This window comes from Grammomys surdaster, unplaced genomic scaffold (genome assembly GCF_004785775.1).
Source record: "Grammomys surdaster isolate TR1022 unplaced genomic scaffold, NIH_TR_1.0 172335, whole genome shotgun sequence".
Taxonomy (NCBI): Eukaryota; Metazoa; Chordata; class Mammalia; order Rodentia; family Muridae; genus Grammomys; species Grammomys surdaster.
Genome location: NW_021623388.1, coordinates 4,773 through 13,576, shown reverse-complemented (window position 1 = coordinate 13,576; position 8,804 = coordinate 4,773). Strand labels below are relative to the sequence as shown.

Genomic DNA, 8,804 nt, shown 5'->3' with positions numbered 1-8,804 from the left:
CAATGGGGGTTCTGGGTGGCCCCTCTCTGCTTGGTCTAGGGGCGGAAGTCCCTCTTTTAGGTTGAGTGGAGATGGGTTTTGGGAACACCCTGGATAGAGTAACAACCTCATCTTGAGTCTCGTGGTTCTCCATAGCTAACTTCTGATAATGTATCAGAATAGGTTTTGCTACCAAATTATTTATCTGTTGTTACACAAAGTTGTCAGCCTATTTAAGGCCCAGGGACCAGAAGAAATAAGCAAAAATAACTCAATTAATGGTCCCAAGATGGGAGGAAGTAGGGTTGACAACCACGGAGGGGCTGAAAACCAATTCTTGTACCAGCTCTCATCTTTCTCTTTCTCTCTGTCTTTTCTCAGGGCCTTCTCTGACCTTTTTCATGCTCTCTTTAACCATCGCTGTCTTGTCTATGTAAAGGCAACCTTCTTCTTTAAGGGCTGTACAGTCAAGAGCTGTACACAGCCTTTTCTATTGTAAAAGAGTAAATCAAGTCCACTAAAGTCCTTGTGATTTTTGGAGGTCTCTTCAAACAGCGAAACGAGGGATTTCTTCAGATTAGTGATGTCAATCTCTAGCTGTTTGATATTCTTGTCAATGGCCCGTCGAAGGTCTGAGTAGTATAAGTTCAGGGGCCAGCATCTGGATTAGAACTTCTAACAGCAGACATCACGGGTGACTCATTTATACCTGAGATACTGCCAGAGTTAAAGCTCCTGGGAGGCCCTCTTCCTCTGGGTTTTGTGAGGTTGGGTACAGAGCTGCTGCCTGGGATCTGCTCTATCCTATGTTACCTTTTTTACTAGTGATAATAGATGATAGAAAAATTTTTGTACATGTCTTTTTCCTCAATTTTAAAGCAGTGTTTTTCAAACAAATATATTGTCATATTTGTTGCTACATAATACTGTGGAATAATTGTGAATTATTTTGTATTTTATATTTTCAAATAATAAAGTAGGCTTATAAGAAGGTATATTGGGAGAAAAAGCTCCTAACATTTATGCTTTTCTTTGTCAGGAATTCTTTGTTGCTTTACGGCTTGTGGCATGTGCCCAGAATGGACTAGAAGTTTCACTGAGTAGCCTAAATCTGGCTGTTCCTCCACCAAGATTTGTAAGAAATTATTTTATATGTAAAATTTATTTAATCATAAAGATCAAGGCTGGGGAGATGGTTCACTAGTTAGAGCACTTGTCTCTGTAAACATGAGGGCTGGCGTTCGAATCACTCGAACCCACATAAAAGCTGGATAGGCATAGTGAGACTGGATTCCCCAAGGTATTCTGGTTAGCTAAAGAAGTGAAATCAGTGAGCTCTGAGTCACATGAGAGGCCCTGCCCAAGAAATAAAGTGGAAAGTGAATAAAGACAACGCCTGATGTCAATTTCTGGCCTCCACACAGAAACTTACATGAATACATACTACATTCATAAAAAATTATACCACATGATTTGAAATAAAAAGTAACATTCTAATTTTTTCTACTTTAATTCCTACCACTTAGCTACCTGGCTTTATTTCTTAGTAATTACTGCTGTTACTAGTTTCCTGTATGTCTTTCAGAGTTATATGTGCATATGAAAACATAAATACACATTTCTTAATTTTCTAATGGTAGCATTTTATGTATTTGATTCTATAAACTTTAAAACAAACATTTTAAAGAGATACTTGTAAGTTAACATAAATTTTATTTACTATCCGAATAGTATTTGTTTATATTTAATATGATTTGTATAAATTCCAGCTAATAGACATAAAGATAATTTTTTAAGAAAAAGTGCTACAATGAATCGTAATTTTGTTTATATAATTTCCGTATGCAGAAATGTAAAAATGAACTCTCAAGAGTGATTGTCTTAAAAGTTTTTCCATGTAATCCCTGGCAGTAGACAAAGAGACACTTATTTGTTGGTGTTCTTACAGTCAGGGGCAGAGCAGATGGCAGTCCTTTGTTCATTTTAGCTTGATGCCTGGCTTGGAAGCCAAAGCTGTTTCATACCTGGGACACATAAGAAAAAGAGGTTTTGCATATAGGATCTCACTTTTACCAGCAATTGGTCAGCATGTCAATTTCCTTGTGCTTTTGCTTGCATACTGTTATCAGACTTACAGATCCTTATCAGCTTGGTGGCAAATGGTATGTAAAGTATAAAGAGATTTGTCTTTTTAGCTTATGGGTAAGAGTGATTAATTTTGCTCTTTTTCTTTCTTCTGAGATGGTTTTTCTGTGTCCTGGCTGTCTTGGAACTCACTCTGTAGACCAGGCTGGCCTCAGAGATCCGTCTGCCTCTGCCTCTCCAGTTGGGATTAAAGGCACCATCACTACCACCGCCTGGCTGATTAGTTTTTTGTTGTTGTTTTTGTTTTTCAAGACAGGGTTTCTCGGTGTAGCCCGGGCTGTCCTGGAACTCACTCTATAGACCAGGCTGGCCTCAAACTCAGAAATCCGCCTGTCTCTGCCTCCCAAGTGCTGGGATTAAAGGGGTGTGCCACCACTGCTGGCTGATTAGTTCTTAAGATACTGAATGGTTTATATTCCACTTATGAGAATGTCTAATTTTAGACCATGGCTATTTTTCTGGAATGATTCTTTTTCTTTCTGAATTCTAGAGGTTCTTTAAAAATTAGGAAGTTAACTCTCCATCCATATCATTTGCAACTACACTCTTTCAAATCGTCATTTGCCTTTTATTGGGCTATATTATTTACCTCCACAACAAAAATGTTTTATGTAAACAAGTTGTCAAGGTAAAACTGATTGTTTATTTTTCTGTATTTGTTATTCCTATTGGAGATATGAGTGGATTCAAATCCATTCTTCGTGATAACTACTGAATATAACTACTAAATAGGATTAATACAATGTATTGAATAATCAATCTTTTTCATACCAATTTTGAATGCCACATTATTGATGCCCTAAATTTCCATATGCATGTTGATGTTTTTATGAATTTTCTGCTCTGAATTATGGACCTGTTTATCTGTGTGCTGATTTTTACAATGTTTTAATTATTATTGTTTGGATATATATGATACTATTAGCTCCACTCCAAACTTGTTCAGAAATTTAATGGCTGTTTAATTTTAAATTTAATTTTGGTGCTGCTGGAGCTAAACCCAGGACCTTATACCTACTTGACAAGTGTTTTATCATTGAGGTATCTCCAACTCCTCTGTTTTTAAGCTTAGTGTTTTAGAAGTATTAAGACTTTTAACTTCAGAGGGCTAGAGAGATGGCATAGCAATTAAGAACACTGGGTTCTCTCTTCCAGAGGACTCAGGTTTGCTTCTTAGCACCCATATGGTGGCTTACAACTGTCTGTAACTCCAGTTCCTGGGGATTCAACATATTTTTCTGTTCTACATTGGCACTAGCCATATATGTGGTACACAAACATACATGCAGGCAAAATAACTATACACATAAAATAAACTAATAAGCTAAAGATACTAAGGTATAATTCTAGGGATTTTTTCATATGTATTCACCTGTCTTCAGCCATGTAAAGATAAAAACTTGATTGTGCTGCTATTAGGTATCATTACAAGGAACTTATAAGTGCTAAATGAGATTGTTTGTTTGTTTGTTTGTTTGTTTGAATCTGCTTTTCTTAAATAATACTGGGTTGTAAGTATTTTTGTTAATGTTCAGATTAGATGCCTATTATCTTACTCTTAGTTGTAGCAGAAATTCCACAGTTATATGTTTTAGGTGTTGTTCTACTGTGTAGTAATTTGGCAAAATGAAAATGTTTTTATTTCAGTGGACAATAGGTTAAGGTCTAATTAAAGTAAAATAATGTTGATATCCAGCATTTTACACAAATATATTTAAATACAGAAACCACATTTTCTTCATTGATTATTAGCATGAGGACTTGAACAGTTCATTGTTCTCTTTATTTCCTAGCATGACTCCAGTAGTCCTTTGCTAACCAGTGGGACCTCAGTTGCTGAGCTCCCATGGGCTGTAAAGGTAAGGAAGTTTCTTGAATCTCCTTTGCTTCCTACTTATAAATACCTTTCTCCCTATCCTCAAAATATGTTGTTCTGCATTGGACTTTTCATATGCATGTTCAGATAGTGTAGGGAAAAATCTGAAATTGAAAATCTTGAGGAATGCCTTAGCTCTGTTAAGGTTTTGTGACATTTTAAAAAACATTTTCTTTCAAGGAACTGAAAAATAGAATATCACTGCTGTTGTATTACTTTGTTGCTGTAGGTCTGTTGGAGGAGACTAGGTGCTCTTCAGAGCATTCCATCTCTGGGTTTGATTCTGACAGCAGAAAAAGGAAACAGTCTTTCAACTAGTCTTTAGTAGAGACACTTTGAAATTATTTAATATATTTTGATGAGAATGTTTTTAAAAAAATGTTACCTTAAAATCTTATCTGTTATTTGAGGATTTGATTCTTATATGTGCAGTTAAATCCTTTTCATGATTATTTAACTTGTCATTTTTTTTCATATTGTAGCCTGAAGATAAAGCCAAATATGATGCAATTTTTGACAGCTTAAGCCCAGTGGATGGATTTTTGTCTGGTGATAAAGTGAAACCAGTGTTGCTCAACTCTAAGTTGCCTGTGGAAATCCTTGGAAGAGTAAGATAGCAAACCTCAAATGTAGTTTGTTTGCTTGGAAACATTCTTAATGAATACCTCAGGCTGGCTTAAAACTTATGAACCTCTTGCCTGAGCCTCATGAGTGCTAAGATTTCAGTATTGTGCTAGATGCAGTTATTATATATTCTAATTTTATTCTTACCAGGAACACTAATTTAATATGTACAGATCTTACTAAAGTTGTATCAGTATAGAATTTTTTGTATTTGTAACATTATTGTCATTGTATTTCTGGTTTTAATTGTTCCCATAAAATATGAGAGGTAAGATTTAGTTATATGTGTAAGTCCATTAAGCATATTTGTATCTTTCCATGTATATGTGAATGATCTAGTTTTTTGACAGATTCTAAGGACCATCTATATTTTTTAAAAAGATTTATTTTAATTTGTATGTGTGTGTGTGTACACATATGAGTGCAGATGCTCATAGAGTATAGACCAGGTATAGGATCCCTTGGGTTTGGAGTTACAAGAAGCTGTGAACCACCATGTGGGTGCAGAGAATTAATTCAAGTCCTCTGGAAGAGCACGAATGCTCTTAATTGCCATCTCTTCAAGCCCATACCATGTGTATTTTATGTTTTCCACCTTATGCTATGTAGTATAGGATCTTGTTTTAAGAAATATGAAATCACAAATTTTGCTCTCTGATTAGGCTTTTCGGGTTTTTTCCCTAGATGTATGTGAACCTTTAATTTGATCTCACTAAGACCTTTAAATCTTAGGATCCTTTATTTCTCCTCTGTCTTTTTAAAATTGCATTTTAATTAGTGTGTGTGTGTGTGTGTGTGTGTGTGTGTGTGTGTGTGTTGGGTATGTGCCACAGTATGCCACTGTGAAAATTAGGGGACAATTTGAGGGACTCTGTTCACTCCTTCTACCATGTAAGTCCTGGGTATAGAGCTCAGTTTGTTAGGTTTGGCAAGCACCAAGCTCCTTTATCTGCTAAACTGTCAAGTTTCTGTCTTTTGGGGGGTTTTGTTTTTGTTTTTCTCTGTGTATACTTGCATGTGGAAGCCTCAGCTGATGCTCTTCTGGAACTGTCTACCTTGTGTGTGTTTTTTTTTTAACCTTATTTTTTGTTTTGTTTAGTTTTTGAGACATATTCTTTCCTTAACTTGGAGCTCTGCCACTCCGGTACTGGGCCCACAGGCCTGCACTACCAACACCTAGACACCTACTTATTTTTAACAATTTATTTTATGTGTATGAATGGTTTGCCTGAATATATGTATGTATGTACACCGTATGCATGTCTGGTGCTCATAAAGGTCAGAAGAGGCCATTGGATCTCCTGGAAATGGCATTATGGATGGTTGTGAGCCACCATCTGGGTGCTGGGAGCTGAACCTGGGTCTTTGCAAGAGCAACAAGCACATTGAACTTCTGAGCCATCTCCTGACACCTACCTTTTTATGTGTGTCTGGGAATTGAACTCAGGCCTTCATGCTTGCGTGGCAAGAACTCCCCTGCTCATGTGTCAGATGTTTAGTCAGTAGTGTTAGGCATAGTGACATGTTGTTGTGTAACCGCCATCACCATCATGACTTTTTCATCTTCTAAGATTAAAGTTCTATTTTGGTGTGTTCAGAAATTATTTTTTCTTTATTCAACTTGTGTGTGTTCATCTATAATTCCATATCTTTCTTCTTAGCTGTTTCCCCACATTGTTCTTCAGTTTCTTGTCTGATGAAATCATAAACTTTAACTTGAATTTCCTACTTTCCTATCTAGATCTTTTTCTTGAATGTTTTAAGACTTTAATTCTTTGACTTTGTTAATAAGTTTTTTATTTTTATAAAAAACTCAAATTTGCATATGGTAATTATTTGCCTTCTCTTTTGTTGTATTCAGGATTTTAAGAAATGCTAAAATAAATTCTTGATCACTAATTTTGTCTGGATTTCTCCCTACTGCTTGTCATTTTTGTTCTGTTTCCAATATAATTTATCTCCTTTCTTCCTTCATGTTTTACCACAACCAAGCTTTATATACCAAGCTCTTTGTGTAATTCTTTGTGTAAACAGCCACAGAGGGTCAAATCCCAGCTGCCTCCCTTCATAGTTAAGTGACTTTGGGAAAGTCCTTAGAAAAACTGTGTGTTGGTTTTCAGGTCTTTGACGTGGGCATACGTGTTTCAGTTGATAGGGTTCCAAGGACTGAATGTGATAATATATGTCATGTACTTAGTACAGAGCTTGTTACACACTCAGAAGGTTAGATGCCATGGTGGGATGGTGATGACTGCCATCACATTGCCAGAAATACTTGTGCTACCATTCCTGGGCCATTAATAAATACAGACTTTGGTTTGTTGTTTTGAGACTGTTTCTCTGTGTAGCCCAGGCTTCCCTAGAACTCATTTTTGTATACCAGGCTGGCCTTGAACTCAGATCTGCCTGCATCTGCCTACTGAATCTGGGATTAAAGGCATGCAGCACCATGTCTTTCAAAACTGGTTTTTAAAAGCTCTCTTCTAGTATTGTTTCTAACCTTTTCTCTACTGTGTGATCAGTGTGAGATTCCTAAACTTTGAATAATTCAATTTTCTTGCTTTAACCTTCTAGTAACTTCTCATTGCAACTAAGACAAAGTCCAGATTCCTTTTAAGATACTTAGCCTTAGGCACTCTCATATTCTACTAGTATACTTTCTCTTCCTGTCCCTGCACATAAAGTAAAGAACACTAATTGTTCTCACTTTCCTTTTTTAAGGTTTGGGAGTTGAGTGATATTGACCACGATGGAAAGCTTGACAGAGATGAGTTTGCAGTTGTAAGTAACTAGATGTTCTTAAAATGTAAAATATTGTCATGTGACAGCCTTCTCACACCCACACCTCCTGACAGCTTATTAAGATAGACCTTGAGTTTCCGAGCTTCCTGCATGCTTAAATTACAGTGTGTGTCGTCTGCCTTAGGAAATAGTTCCCATTTTAATTTATCCTTAGAATATGCCCATCAGATTGTAGTCATTAATGTCTTTAGAATTTATAGGTGAGTACATATATTTAATGAGTAAGAGAATGTGTATGTTTTGTCATAATTTTTTCTCACTTTAGGAACATAGGAAAGATACTCCATTAATGTGCAATAAAAATGATGGATATTTAAAAACCCTGTTATTGATCTGATGTCCACTGAAAGTTAAAGTTAATATTGCTTAAAACACAGAGAGAAAAATCACTTAAAGAAAGGCAGTAGTTGATGATAATCTCAAACTAAGTCTTTTTCTTCTCTGGCACCCTGTGTAAGTTTAGCTTTTTAGCTTTGTTTGTGATGATTTTATTTATTTATTTATTTATTTATTTATTTACTTTTTTTTAAGAGAAAGTTTCTCTATGTATCTCTAGCTGTCCTGGAACTTATTCTGTATACCAGGCTGGCCTTGAACCCAAGAGATTCAGCTACCTCTGTTTCCCAAATGCTGGGACTAAAATCTGTCACCATCACTGACCAGCCTAATTTTATTTTTAAATAAAGATATCCTAAAGCTTTTTAGTTTATTGTCTATACTAAACTATAGTATATAGTGTTTACTGTGTTTTATGTGTTTCTGTACTCACACAGTGAATACCAGCTTGAGAACTATTGTTTCTCTCCACACACACAAGCACACACGGGGCATGTGGGGTTGGAGGGCATCATTTGATCTGGCTGCTGTGTTTGTTTTAGTTGCAGTCTTTGTATAGGATAGAGTACAGTATAGTAAGAAAACAAGATCATAGTCCAGCAGTACTAAAATTATTCTGTTCATCTTTAGGATTTTGGTGAACAAAATTTTGGCTTTAGTTGTGTCAAGGAAACTATTTTCAAAAAACATGAAACTAGTAACTTTTTTAACTTTCAGAAAAAAAAATATGTTGTCTATTGGCAACAGATGGCAATCAGTGCTTTTTTTGTTTTGTTTAGTGCCTGCTTTTCCAGGAAATGACTTCATCTGCAACAAGAATGCTGACCTTGACATGCATGCTAGTCACTGTTAGCAAAGTACCAGCCTGGTACTACATATACTGTGAATTTGGTTGGAAAGGGTGTGCCCAACAGATTGTTTCTTTCTGGAGTTTCAAGTTTTTGGAGACATAAGGTTCATGTGTTTTCTTTTTTTTTTTTTTATAATTTTTTTATTGGATATTTTATTTACATTTCATATGTTGTCCCCTTACCCCATCCCC

The 8,804-nt window shown here is 35.9% G+C and overlaps 1 long non-coding RNA gene and 1 other non-coding gene across 2 annotated transcripts in view; both read left to right on the top strand.

Annotated features, from left to right (window-relative positions):
* Nucleotides 1-1,015: 1,015 nt before the first annotated feature.
* LOC114615868 overlaps nucleotides 1,016-8,804 on the top strand; it is a 12,322-nt gene continuing 4,533 nt past the window's right edge. Inside the window, exons 1-4 of the long non-coding RNA XR_003710537.1 lie at nucleotides 1,016-1,114; nucleotides 3,918-3,983; nucleotides 4,483-4,608; nucleotides 7,346-7,405. This is a non-coding gene — a long non-coding RNA (uncharacterized LOC114615868). The remainder of the gene's footprint in view (nucleotides 1,115-3,917; nucleotides 3,984-4,482; nucleotides 4,609-7,345; nucleotides 7,406-8,804) is intronic.
* LOC114615869 lies at nucleotides 1,879-2,016 on the top strand. The gene has a single exon (XR_003710539.1). It is a non-coding gene; the product is annotated as a small nucleolar RNA SNORA48 (small nucleolar RNA).